Genomic DNA, 14,341 nt, shown 5'->3' with positions numbered 1-14,341 from the left:
CTGTACAGATGCTGTCAGACCTGATGAGTATATCCAAGGATTTCTGAATGTATTCAGAGGAATTCTCTGTTACTCCAGCCCGGGATCACGGATGCAATGGATGTTATTGAAAACAAGTTCCCTGGGCCATTTTGTTAGAGCTTGGTTGCTTCTAAAATTGTATTTTTACTCTTCTGACATTGTCTCAAATTAACCATTAAACTTCTGACATGGATCCATGTATCCATTTAGCATGGGTGGATGATTGAACAATGGAGAAGTAGCAGAGAGTAGGGATAAATGGGACATTTTTGCTTTCTCAGCCACTAACTAGGGGATTTCTGCAAGGATCAGAGCTGGGGCCTCAACTATTTACAATCCCTGTTAATGATTTAGACAAAGAGATCAAGCTGAGAGAAGTAGGGAAAGCGGAGGGGTGAAATCAAAAAGGAAATTAGGAAAGTAAAGAGAGGACGTGAAAGAATATTGGCAAGCAAAATCAACACAAAGATGATTGATCAATTTAGAGTAAGAGGATCACGAAGGAAAGAGTGGTGCTCATAAAACACCGAAAAGGTAACCTGTGGGTGGAGGCGGAGGATGTGGGTGTGGGTCTGAATGAATACTTTGCGTCTGTCTTAACAAAAGAGGGGGAGAATGCTGACATTGTAGTTCAGGAGGAGGAGTGTGAAGTATTGGATGTGATAAACGTAGGGAGAGAGGAAGTATCAAGGGGATTAGCATCGCCAGAAGTGGATAAATCACCAGGGCTGGATGAAATGTACCCCAGGCTGTGTCCACTCCAGTCAACAAAGATCTGACTACTCTAATCCCATTTTCCAATGCTTGGCACATAGCCCTGGAGGCTATGTCAACGCAAGTGAATATCTAAATACTTCTTAAATGTTACGAGAGTTTCTGACTCAACCACCCTTTCAGGCAGTGAGTTCTAGACTCCCACCACTGTCTGGGTGAAAAAAATGTTCCTCAACACCCCTCTTAGCCTTCTACCTCTTACCTTAAATCTATGCCCCCTGGTTATTGACCCCACTACTAATGGAAAAAATGCCTTCCTATCCACCCTATCTATGCTCCTCATAATCTCATACACCTCTATCAGGTCCCCTCTCAACCTTCATTGCTCCTAGGAAAACAACCCCAGCCTATCCAATCTTTCCTCATGGCTCAGACCCTCCAGCCCAGGCAGCATCCTGGTAAATCTCCTCTGCGCCCTCTCCAGCGCAATCACATCCTTCCTATAATGTGGTGACCAGAACTGCACACAGTACTCCAGCTGTGGCCTAACCAGCGTTTTATACAGTTCCAGCATAACCTCCCTGCTCTTGTATTCTATGCTTCGGCTAATAAAGGCAAGTATCCCTCATGCCTTCTTAACCACCTGATCTACCTGCCCTGCTACCTTCAGGGATCTATGGATATGCTGACCAAGGTCCCTCTGATATTCAGTGCTTTTCAGGGTCCTACCATTCATAGTGTATTCCCTTGCCTTGTTAGCCATCCCCAAGTGCATTACCTCACATTTTTCTAGGTTGAATTCCATTTGCCACTGCTCTGCCCATCTGACCAGTCCATTGATATCCTCCTGCAGTTTACGGCTATCCTCCTCGCTATTTACCACTCTACCAATTTTCCTCTTATCTGCAAACTTCTTAATCATACCCCCTACATTTAAATCTATATCATTTATGTACACCACAAACAGCAAGGGCCACAGCACCGAGCTCTGCGGAACCCTACTAGAAATAGACTTCCAGTCACTGAAACATCCCTCTACCATCACACTCTGCTTCCTGCCTCTCAGCCAATTTTGGATCCAACATGCCACTTTGCCTTGGATGCCATGGGCTCTTACTTTCATGCCCAGTCTGCCATGAGGGACTTTATCAAAAGCCTTGCTAAAGTCAAATGCATTACCCTCATCAACACTCCTGGTTACCTCCTCAAAAAATTCGGACAAATTTTTCAAACACGGCCTTCCCTTAACAAACCCATGCTGACTGTCCCCGATTAATCCTTGTCTCTCCAAGGCCAGATATATTCTGCCCCTCAGAATTCTTTCTAGTAACTTCCCCGCCACTGAGGTTAGACTGACTGGCCTGTAATTTCCTGGTCTATCCCTTCCTCCCTTTCTTAATATTGGAACAATTTTAGCAGTCCTCCAGTCCTCTGGCATCACACCAGTGGCCAGAGAGGATTTGAAAATTATTGCCAGGGCCCCTGAAATCTCTTCCCTTGGCTCCCTCAACAGCCTGGGATATACCTCATCCGGGCCTGTGGATTTATCCATTTCTAAGGCCGCTAGACCTGCAAGTGCCCCCTCGCTCTCTATGTTAATTTCCTCTAATATTTCACAGTCCTCCACCCTGATATCTGTATCTGCGTCGTCCTTTTCCATTGTGAAGACCGACGTAAAGGACTCATTGAGGACTGCACCCATGTCTTCCGGGTCCACACACAGATTACCTCTATTATCCCAAATTGGCCCTACTCTTTCCCTAGTTATTCTCTTACTCTATATATAATTATTTAAATAACCCCTTTGAGTTTTCCTTTATTCTATCCACCAATGCTTTCTCATGCACTCTCTTAGCTTTCCTAATTTCCTTTCTAAGTTCCCTCTACACTTTTTACATTCCTGTAAGGACTCAGCTGTATTGAGCCCTCGGTATGTGCCATAAGCTTCTCTTGTTTTTTTCATCCTAACCTTTATGCCCCTTGACATCCAGGGTTCTCCAGGATTGGTTCCCCTCACCCGTTGCCTTTATGGGAACATAATTGCCCTGTGCTTTTGCTATTACCTCCTTGAAGAACCCCCACTGTTCTGACACAGTTTTATCTGCAAGTAGCTGCTCCCAGTCCACTTGTGCCAAATCGCATCTCATCTTAGTAAAATTAGCCTTTCCCCAGCTTAGAACTTTCATTCCTGGCCCAACCTTATTCTTTTCCATAACTATCCGAAATCTAACTGAGTTATGGTCACTATCTCCAAAATGTTCCCCTACTGATATGCCTTCCACCTGCCCGGGCTCATTTCAGAATATTAGGTCCAGAACTGCCCCCTCCCTTGCTGGGCTTTCTACGCACTGTCTGAGAAAGTTCTCCTGGATGCAACTTCAGAATTTTACTCCCTCCCTACCTTGCACACTGAAACTATCCCAGTTAATATTTGGGTAGTTAAAATCCCCTACCATTACTGCCCTATTATTCTTACACTTCTCTGAAATTTGTCTACATATTTGATCCTCTATCTCTCCCTGACTGTTTGGGGGCCTATAGTACACAGGTCATATCTGACTAATTAGATTGAAGTTTTTGAGGAAGTAACAAGTAGGATTGATGAGGGTGGTGTAGTTGATGTGATACACATGGATTATAACAAGGCTTTCGACAAGGTTCCACATGGCAGACTGATTAAAAAAATAAAAGCCCATAGGATCCAGGGGAACGTAGCGAGCTGGATACAAAATTGGTTCAGTGGCAGGAAACAAAGGATGGATGTTTTTGTGACTGGAAGGCTTTTTCCAGTCAGGTTCCGCAGGGCTCAGAACTGGGCCCCCTGCTTTTTGTGGTCTATATTAATGATTTGGGCATAAAAGTAGAATGATCAAGAAGTTTGCAGACAGCAGAAAAATTGGTTGATAGCGAGGAGAGTTGCTGTGGACTGGAGGAAGATATCAATAGACTGGTCAAGTGGGCAGAAAAGTGGCAAATGGAATTCAACCCAGAGAAGTGTGAGGTGATGCATTTGGGGAGGTCAAACAAGGCAAAGGATTACACAATAAATGGGAGGAAACTGAGAGGTGTAGAGGAAGTGAGGTGTCTTAGAGTGAATGTCCACAGATCCCAGAAGGTAGCAGGACAGGTTGAGAATTTGGTTAAGAAGGCAGATGGAATCCTTTCATTTCTTAGCCGAGGTGTAGAATATAAGAACAGGGAGGTTATGCTGGAACTATAGAAAACATTAGTTAGGCCACGACTTGAGTACTGTGTGCTGTTCTGGTCACCTTGTTACAGAAAGGATGTAATTGCATTCGAGAGGGAACAGAGGAGATTTAACAGGGTGTTGCCTGGACTGGAAAATTGCAAATATGAGGAAAGATCGGAGAGGCTGGGGTTGTTCTCCTTGGAACAGAGGAGGCTGAGGGGAGATTTGATTGAGATGTACAAAATTGTGAAGGGCCTGGATAGACTGGATGGGAAGGGCCTATTTACTTTAGCAGAGAGCACATTGACGAGGGGATATAGATTTTAAGTGATTGATTGAAAGATTAGAGGGGAGATGTGGAAAACCTTTTCTCACCCAGAGGATTGTGTGGGTCTGGAACTCACTGCCTGAAAGGGGAGTAGAGGCCGGAACCCTCAACTCATTGAAAAGGTGTCTGGATATGCACCTCAACTGCCGGAACCTGCAGGGCTACGGACCAAGTGCTGGAAAGTGGGATTTGGCTGGGGGGGGTTCGTTCTTCAGCCGGGGCAGACACGATGGGCCGAGTGGCCTCTTTCTGTGCTGTAAACATTCTACGATTCTACGGTACATTCAGACGGTTGCTATGCAGCCATTCACACCTCATCTGGACACATCTTTTGTTTCTTTACTTTACCCATTACCACTGCCTTTGGCTTATGTACCATGAAACCTTTTATCCTTTAATCTCTCCTGTCCTCCACCCTATCACGCACCTTCCCATTTGTTCATCGACATCATTCCCCCCCCAGACCAACTCCTATTGGTCCAAATAAAATCGGCCTTCCTGGTAATAAACCCATGAGCTCTGTCATTGGTGGAGATTGTGGAGATTGGGGCTGGTTAATTGGTTCAATGTTGCAGCTCCTGGTCTCATTGGTGTCAGGTGAGTGCGGCTTGTGTGTATAAAAGGTGCTGCTCGGTGGCTGAAGGGATGGTGAGTTGTTTGGTATCATGGGGGATTTTGTAGTGAGGGCTTTGTTCCCAGGGCTGGTGTTAGCTGGAGCTGTTTGTGGCTCTGATACTTGGCAACTGTTTCTAGGCCAGAGTCAAAGCCACCCCTGTGCCTCAGACAGTCTGTCCTCCTGGGCCTCCCTTTGGTTCCCATTTCCGTGTGTCTGAGGGTGGAAGTGTGTCTCCACTGCAGACTGTGATGGTGCAGTGTGGAGAGGACAAGCTGCTGCTCAGGGTCCAGCTGGATTTATTTGGAACCAGGCACCTGATCAAAGCTGCTGACCTGACCCCGGGGACAGCAGGTTGTTGGCCAACCAGGATCTACTCTCAGAACCACACTGTCCTCTTTGACTATGGACTCCATGAGTGTGGCAGCAGGTTGCAGGTAATGGGAATCCTCAGCTCTTGCTCTAAGCTTGGGCTGTAGGTTGTTTCCCACTCTTCATTCCAACAATGGGTGAGATGTCAATGATATTGAGGAGATAGCTGTCTCCTGCTTTATAAAACTACAAATTAGCTTTCTATCTTGTATTGTTCTTTACTTTAACTGGTCCCTGAGTCTCTCCAACCTATGACATCAGCCCCATTGGTCTTGAACCTTCTCTTTGGATCCTCCAAGCTTTGCCTTTTGTTGTTTTGAGGATTTTCAGCTCTATTCCCCTCATTCAGATCAATCGACCTGGAGGTTTCAGTCCACTTTAATCGAACCAGGTTTAGAATAAGATGTGATGAAAATTTGCTTTTTCAATAAAATTCGGATAGCTTGAATTTCCAAGCGATGGTGGGATGTGACTCCCAGCTTTCAGAACTAAGCTGAAGTGTTAATTTTTTCAAAGGTTACATATAAATTAGTACTAAACTTTTATATTATGAAAAGTGAAGTTGCAACAAGATATGGGAACAATGGAATTTACCTGTAGAGGGGATGAGGCTGAGTCAGTGGTGAAGACATCCTAAGATCTTTCGCAAATGTGAGAAGCCTCCAGCCTCTGCATCAAGTTCCTGTCTAAAGGAACCAAGGATGTGTCAACTCGTATTGAATTCTCCTGTCCAGGTGGTGTTGCTTTGCCTGGGTCTGTACAAATCTGTTTTTTAACTGTTGCCTTAATGAAGGTGTCACTGGGAGCCAGATTAATCAGAATTTTGGGAGTTCTTATAGTAATTTGTAAACCTAATGGATGTGCTTAATCTTTTCTTTAAATGTTTACATTTTTATCTAAACCTCCTGAATTTGTGGCAGTCTTTGCTGTTCCTGAATTCCGGGCACTGAAATCAAAATAATATACTAATTGCAAAACAGTTGAGTGCCTGATCAAGTTTCCCTCGTAGATTTGATCCACCCGACTAGCATCATCTGCCACATCATAACATTCCCTTCATTCCCCAAAATAAATCCATCTGTCTCCAATGTACTCGGTGACTGAGCATTCACAGCTCTCTGGGCTAGAATCCCAAAGATTCACCACCTGCTGAATGAAGTAATTCCCTGTCACATTAATCTTAAGTGACCCCCTGACCTGAGATGCCTACCCCTAATAATCAACTCTCCTCCGGCTGGGGGGAAGCAGCCTCTTCACACTGACCCTGTCAATCCCCCTCAGAATTGTTTTCAGGGGATGGGATGACTTGATTGTTAAGCCCTCTGCAGAACATTCTCATTTCAGATCAGTTCTTCATTCCTTAACCTGATTCTTTCAGATGATTGGAGATTTCCTCATCTACACCACCCACCTGAACCACACCCCAGAGTATCATGGATCTGTCATTGTGAGAACGAATGGAGCTGTTGTTCCCATTGAGTCGTTATTTTAGGTGAGAATCTTTACCCTCTTTGTCAATAAGATCTACAGCTGCTGGTGGTCTCTGAAGATGTCCTAAAATGACTCCCCTGCCTTTCCAGGAAGGGCAATGTGAGCAGTGACCCCATCAAGCCCACCTGGATCCCATTCAGCTCCACCAAGTCTGGAGAAGGGAATCTGTCATTCTCTCTGCGCCTAATGAAGGGTATGTGATGGGTGGATGGGGAGTGATTTCCTGTAGTCACTCACTGGGAGTTACAGCCACTGTCTCTAACTCTTGTCCTCAGGTACTTCAGGTGACTGGCTTACAGAGCGCACTTCGACTGTCTACTACCTGGGTGAGCTCATTCACATTGAGGCCTCTGTTTCAATGACCAACCACATGCCCCTGAAGCTCTACATTGACCGCTGTGTAGCTACATTGAGCCCAGACAAGGACTCCACCCCGAGATACAGCTTCATTGACCACAATGGGTAAGGAGCTCTCTGCTTTCTCCAGCTGGTCCCATCTCAATGGCTTCACTTGATTCACTTCCTGTCCCTCTTTAATCTTTCTTCAGTTGCCTCCTGGACAGCAAAGCTGAGGACTCCTTTTCAACCTTTATGTTGCCAAGAGACGAGCGGGAGCTGGACAAGCTCCGGTTTGACCTGGATGCGTTCCGTTTCCTTGGAGATGACCGTTCCTTGGTAAGAGGAAGCTGATCATTGGGGTCTCCATGTTGGGAGGGAGTCACTGAATCATGACTTGTGTTGAATGTGTCCCTCAGATTTTCATCACCTGTCACCTGAAAGTTGCTCCATTGGATCAGAGGGATTCCAGGAACAAAGCTTGTACTTTCCAGAAGGTGCAGAATGTGTCAGTTCCCTCTCTCTCCCTCAGAGATGTTGTGTGGGGATGTGATGCACAACCTGGTTGATGGGCTATTTCTCTTGTTTAGCTGGACCCCATTGGAGGAATCGAGCATTGACATTTGTGCCTGTTGCCATGTGGGTAACTGTGGTGCCACAAGGGAGTTGTGGTTAGGTCCCAGAGGAAGGAGAGATCTTGTACCTGAAGCTGGTAGGACATTGATCCTCTAGATGTTGGACGTCCCCCTTTCCCCTCTCTAACTGGAATGTTTGATGTTGCAGAGAGTGAAGCTGGATTGAAGTGGGAGGGTGAGGCCTCACTTGGACCCCTGCAGGAGCTGAGGTGCGGTATCGCACACTCCTGCTGAAACAACAGGTCAGCTTTGACCTTGACAACGTAGTCCAAGGTCGCAACACATTGCGTAGTAGATTTAATGCTGCGCACATTTATGGATACAATCTTTACACTCATTTTAAAGCATTTAGTCTCTTACCAAACCTGTTGCCTGAGAGTCCCAGAACTTTGGTCTGCTCCTGCATACCCATAGTGTTCACAAATTGCCTCACTTTGGATAGGCTGAGGAAACTGTCCTGAACCTCCCCATTGGAGATGTTCTGCTCAGGTGGCATCTGGGGATTCGTGTAGAGAACGGGATTTGAAATGTCCTTTGTTGGAGAAGCTTCTCCAATCCTCTCCCCCTCTTTGGCGTCGCTGCTCCCGGCTTCCCGGAGCTGGGGTGCGCTGAGCGCTTCACTGCTCCCAGCTTGCTGGGGCTGGGGTGCGCTGGCCTCTTCGGGTTGTAGGCAAAGTTGGGGTGCGCTGGTCTCCTCATTGTCTCCAGTGTTCTGGAGCTCGGGTTTCTCGTCCTCCAACTCCCTAGAGCTTTTCCGCTTCTTCTGTAGGTGCTGCACTTGCCTTTCTTCGTCCGAAGAGCAGCTGCCCTTGTCATCCGCGTCGGATGGGAGACGCCTCTTGCCACTTGTCTGGGAAGTGGCTTGGTCCCTTCTTAGCCTCTTCTTCCTTTTGTCTCTCTTCACCAGCTGCCACTCTCCCTGCTGATTTTCCGCTGCTTCCTCCTCCTCCATTGATTCGCTCTCCTGAGGAGTGGGAGGTTCAGGGGGTAGTGCTATTGATCGGCTGTCTGCTGCCTCAATCTTTTCCTCCACCTTGTCTCTCTCTGCGTCCTCCTTTGTCCCATTGTTCTCACTGGGGGCCATGGTGGTTGGAGCGTTGCAAGTGTCCTTGGTAGTAGTGACACGAAGCATTTCTTCTGCCTCCCCCTCGTTGGCTTTGGCTGCCTGTGCATAAGTGAGGCAGCGTTTGGGGCAGGTCCTGTAGAGGTGACCTGCCTCGCCACACAGGTTGCAGTACTTAGTCTGTTTGCAGTCCTTTGTCTGGTGCCCTTCCTGTTTGCAGTTCTTGCAGAGGGCGGCGCTGCAGTTGGCCGCCACATGACCAGACTTGCCGCATGAGTGACAAAGTTTGGGTTGCCCAGTGTAGACAAGGTAGCCACGGCTTCCCCCGATAGCAAAGCTGGAAGGAGGATGGAAGATGGCTCCCTTACCGTCGGTCTTGAGCGTGACCTTAAACTGGCGTTTGCTGGTCCAAATCCCGAAGGCGTCTCTAACCTTGGTGCAGCTCCCAACCTTGTCGACGTACCTGGCGAGGAAGGTGAACACGTCGGCGACAGGGACGTGGGGTTTGTAGAGATGCACCGTCACCACACGGTCCCGTTGCAACGGCAGAGCAAAGAGCGGCTCCACCGTCAGGATCTTCATCTCCAGCTGGTCTCTCTTCTCCTCAAACACCTTCAGGAACTTGACGCAGGCAGCAACATTCCTGAAGGTCACGTAGAAATATCCAGCGCTGGGGAAGTCTCGCAGGGAGTAGATCTCCTCCGCTTCAAATCCACACGCCTTCAACAGGATCCGCTTGATGAGGAAGGCCCGATCCATGGGTGCTCCTCCTTCACTGTCTTTCATTGCCACCCGAACGGTGTTACGTACCCCCTGGTTTGGGGCTCCTTTGGTTTTAGCCATCGCTTCACTACAACTAATCTTAGCCAAAAGTCCGAGAAGCGATAACCCAGAAACCCATGCGCCCGTCCCGTCTTCCCCAGCCTCCGGCTTCACCGTCCGTTTTGCTGCGTGTGGCCGAACACGGGCTGAAGACGCGACAGCCAGCATTGAGCATCAGGACGTTTCTTGCTTGATGCTGCCTCCCTGAAGCAGCGCCTGCAACAGCCTCAAAACCCAACAGGGGGCATCGTCCAGTCCCGGGCTCCACCCTGACAAGCAGCACAAGTGCACACCAGCAGCATCCCTGCAGTTGCACCAAAACCCAACAGGGGGCATCAGTCAGTCTGGCACCAATGAGCCTGTCCTGCCACTCAGCACAAGTTCAGTTCAACCAGATCAATGATGGAAAGCAGGACAATGCTCTGAATGACTTTTTCTTCTTTTCAGTTTCCCTTTCACCCTGTAGAGGGCAAAACTGCACCATTCCTGAAGACGCTGCAATACCGGGTCGATGTGTGGAATGGACGGAGAAAGATCCTGTTCCATCTCCCTGCTCCAAAAATCAATTTAATATTTGGTCCCCGGATAAGGGACGTATCAGATATTAAACTGATAAGAACAGATTTTTTTTTAATGAAAAATATACTTTATTCATAAAATATCTGGAAGAACATTCCAAAACATTTCAAAATCACCATCACAAAACTACAATCAGATTCAACTTTTACACATGGATCACAAAGTGCATCAATACATTCAATGAATATTACAATCATTTCAATCTGGTCAATGCAGACAATCAGACAAAGGTATTGGAGTTATCAACGTACATCATGTTGCTCTCTGAGGTGCTTCAATACAATTAGTATTCACTGCAGACATTCATTTTCAGCTGTACAGCCCGAGGGGCTCTCAACATTTCCCAGCCCCTCGGTGCCCTATGGCAGAAAGGTCTTAGACAGCGACCCTTCCCCATTGCGCCATTGCGGTGGCTGCCCCAAGCTTTAGTGCGTCCCTCAGCACGTAGTCCTGCACCTTGGAATGTGCCAGTCTGCAACACTCAGTCGGGGACAACTATTTGCGCTGGAAGACCAACAAGTTTCGGGCAGACCAAAGAGCGTCTTCCACCGAGTTGATGATCCTCCAGCTGCAGTTGATGTTTGTCTCGGTGTGTGTCCCTGGGAACAGCCCGTAGAGCACAGAGTTCTGTGTCACAGAACTGCTCAGGATGAACCTCAACAGCAACCACTGCATCTCTCTCTAGACCATCTTTGCAAAGGCACAATCCACAAGGAGGTGAACAACGGTCTCTTCCCCACCACAGCCACCTCGAGGGCAACGTGCAGAGGGGGTGAGACTCCTGCCGTGTTGTGGATTCCCTCCCCAAATCCCTTTTTGAGAGCACATCCAACATGTTTGTCCAGACTCTCCCATGTACTGTCATCAAAGCCCTTTGTAATGGAGGACAGGGAGGACTGGGACTCTGTACTGTCTGTGGGCTTCACGTCATACAATCCGACATAAAAGGATTTGCTGATCCTCAAAATGTCGGACTGCGATGACTTTACTGAACCATCTTCTTCCTTCAGGCTGCTGATCACAGGGCTCTCTGTGTGTACCTTTTGGAAGAAGAAGTGTGAGCACATCTCATCCTGCTCCACAGAGCGGACTCTGGAACGGAAGATGATCTTGGAGGCCTCCGAGGCAAAGAGCGAGGCTTGCTGGCTGTTCACCTCTTGGAATTCCTCCTTGACATCGACCTCCAACGACTGCAGCCGGAGCAGATTCTGCATGTTTTTCTGGAGTCGGGACATTTCCCTCTGTTCCTTTCTAGCTTTCTGGGTGCCTTTGAGGATGAAAAACCTCTTGATGTTTCCCTTGATCACTTCCCATCAGGGTGTCAGGGACTCAAAGAGGGGTTTCACGGTTCCCCAACCTTTGTAATCCCTCTTGAGTTCCTCAATGTTCTCTGGGGTTAACAGTTGCACGTTTAGCTTCCATGTCCCCCGGACAACCCTCTGGTCTTCCTGTAAGTGACAGTCAGCCAGTAGGAGGCAGTGGTCAGTGAAGAACACCGGCTTGACGTCAGTGGATCTGACTGCGAACGCTTGTGATACAAATAGCAAGTCTATCCAGGAACGGTTTTGGACACATCTGGCTGCGACCAGGTGTATCTACGCTGCGCTCCGTATGCAGGGTTGCTGAAGGCGTCGTGCAGCTTGGCATCCTTAACTGTTTCCATCAGGGATCTGGACGTAGCGTCCAATCTGCTGTCGGCCCTGCCGGATCGTCCAGCCGCATCGATGATGCAGTTGAAGTCACCGCCCAGAATGACCGGCCTGGAGGTCGCCAGCAGCAGTGGGAGCTGCTGAAAAACCTCCAGCCGCTCGGCCCCTTGTGACGGGCCATACACGTTAATTAACCGGAGTGGAGCATTCTTGTACATTATGTCTGCTATGAGGAGGCGCCCGCCCACCACCTCCTTAACCTCGGAGACGGTGAAGTTGCCTCCCCACAGCAGAATACCCAGGCCGGAGGAACGAGAGTCGTTTCCGCCCGATCTGATCGATGGCCCATGGGACCAGCATTGTGACCATTGCCTGTAGGAGCTGAGGTGCGGTATCGCACACTCCCGCAGAAACAACAGGTCAGCTTTGACCTTGGCAAGGTAGTCCAAGGTCGCAACACATCGCGTAGTAGATTTAATGCTACACACATTTATGGATACAATCTTTACACCCATTTTAAAGCATTTAGTCTCTTACCAAACCTGTTGCCTCTGAGAGTCCCAGACCTTTGGTCTGCTCCTGCATACCCATAGTGTTCACAAATTGCCTCACTTTGGATGGGCTGAGGAAACTGTCCTGAACCTCCCCATTGGAGATGTTCTGCTCTGGTGGCATCTGGGGTTTCGTGCAGAGAACGGGATTTGAAATGTCCTCTGTTGGAGAAGCTTCTCCAATCCTCTCCCCCTCTTTGGCGTCGCTGCTCCCGGCTTCCCGGAGCTGGGGTGCGCTGAGCGCTTCACTGCTCCCAGATTGCTGGGGCTGGGGTGAGCTGGCCTCTTCGGGTTGTAGGCAAAGTTGGGGTGCGATGGTCTCCTCATTGTCTCCAATGTTCTGGAGCTCGGGTGTCTCACTCTACAACTCCCTAGAGCTTTGCCGCTTCTTCTGTAGGTGCCGCCCTGGCACATCTTTGTCCGAAGAGCAGCTGCCCTTTTCATCCGCGTCGGATGGGAGACGCCTCTTGCCACTTGTCTGGGAAGTGGCTTGGTCCCTTCTTAGCCCCTTCTTCCTTTTGGCTCTCTTCACCAGCCGCCACTCCCCCTGCTGATTTTCTGCTGCTTCCTCCTCCATTGATTCGCTCTCCTGAGGAGTGGGAGGTTCAGGGGCAGTGCTGCTGATTGGCTGTCTGCTGCCTCAATCTTTTCCTCCACCTTGTCTCTCTCTGCATCCTCCTTTGTCCCGTTGTTCTCACTGGGGGCCATGGTGGTTGGAGTGTTGCAAGTGTCCTTGGTAGTAGTGACAGGAAGCATTTCTTCTGCTTCCCCCTCGTTGGCTTTGGCTGCCTGTGCATAAGTGAGACAGAGTTTGGGGCAGGTCCTGTAGAGGTGACCTGCCTCGCCACACAAGTTGCAGTACTTAGTCTGTTTGCAGTCCTTTGTCTGGTGCCCTTCCTGTTTGCAGTTCTTGCAGAGGGCGGTGCTGCATTTGGCCGCCACATGCCCCGACTTGCCGCATGAGTGACAAAGTTTGGGCTGCCCATCGGAGACAAGGTAGCCACGGCTTCTCCCGATAGTGAAGCTGGAAGGAGATGGAGATGGCTCCCTTACCGTCGGTCTTGACCGTGACCTTGACCTGGCGTTTGCTGGTCCAAATCCCGAAGGTGTCTCTAACCTCGGTGCTGCTCCCAACCTTGTCGACGTACCTGGTGAGGAAGGTGAACACGTCGGCGACAGGGACGTAGGGGATGTAGAGATGCACCGTCACCACACGGTCCCGTTGCAACGGCAGAGCAAAGAGCGGCTCCACCGTCAGGATCTTCATCTCCGGCTGGTGTCTCTTCTCCTCGAACACCTTCAGGAACTTGACGAAGGCAGCAACATTCCTGAAGGTCACGTCGAAATATCCAGCGCTGGGGAAGTCTTGCAGGGAGTAGATCTCCTCCGCTTCAAATCCACACGCCTTCAACAGAATCCACTTGATGAAGAAGGCCCGATCCATGGGTGCTCCCCCTTCACTGTCCTTCACCGTGACCCGAACGGTGTTAAGTACCCCCTGGTTTGGGGCTCCTTTGGTTTTAGCCATCGCTTCACTACAACTGATCTTAGCCAAAAGGCCGAGAAGCGATAACCCAGAAACCCATGCGCCCGTCCCGTCTTCACCAGCCTCCGGCTTCACCGTCCGTTTTGCTGCGTGTGGCCGAACACGGGCTGAAGACCCGACAGCCAGCATTGAGCATCAGGACGTTTCTTGCTTGATGCTGCCTCACTGAAGCAGCGCCTGCAACAGCCTCAAAACCCAACAGGGGGCATCGTCCAGTCCCGGGCTCCGCCCTGACAAGCAGCACAAGTGCACACCAGCAGCAGCCCTGCAGTTGCACCAAAATCCAACAGGGGGCATCACTCAGTCTGGCACCAATGAGCCTGTCCTGCCACTCAGCACAAGTTCAGTTCAACCAGATCAATGATGGAAAGCAGGACAATGCTCTGAATGACTTTTTCTTCTTTTCAGTTTCCCTTTCACCCTGTAGAGGG

At 49.1% G+C, this 14,341-nt stretch overlaps 1 non-coding gene across 1 annotated transcript; it reads right to left on the bottom strand.

Annotated features, from left to right (window-relative positions):
* Positions 1–10,055: 10,055 nt before the first annotated feature.
* On the bottom strand, positions 10,056–10,245 carry LOC144669194 (U2 spliceosomal RNA). The gene has a single exon (XR_013573630.1). It is a non-coding gene; the product is annotated as a U2 spliceosomal RNA (small nuclear RNA).
* Positions 10,246–14,341: the final 4,096 nt, after the last annotated feature.

This window comes from Cetorhinus maximus, chromosome 28 (assembly GCF_964194155.1).
Source record: "Cetorhinus maximus chromosome 28, sCetMax3.hap1.1, whole genome shotgun sequence".
NCBI classification, from domain to species: Eukaryota; Metazoa; Chordata; class Chondrichthyes; order Lamniformes; family Cetorhinidae; genus Cetorhinus; species Cetorhinus maximus.
Note: the sequence above shows the minus strand (reverse complement) of the source record. Positions and strands in the feature narration are given on the sequence as shown.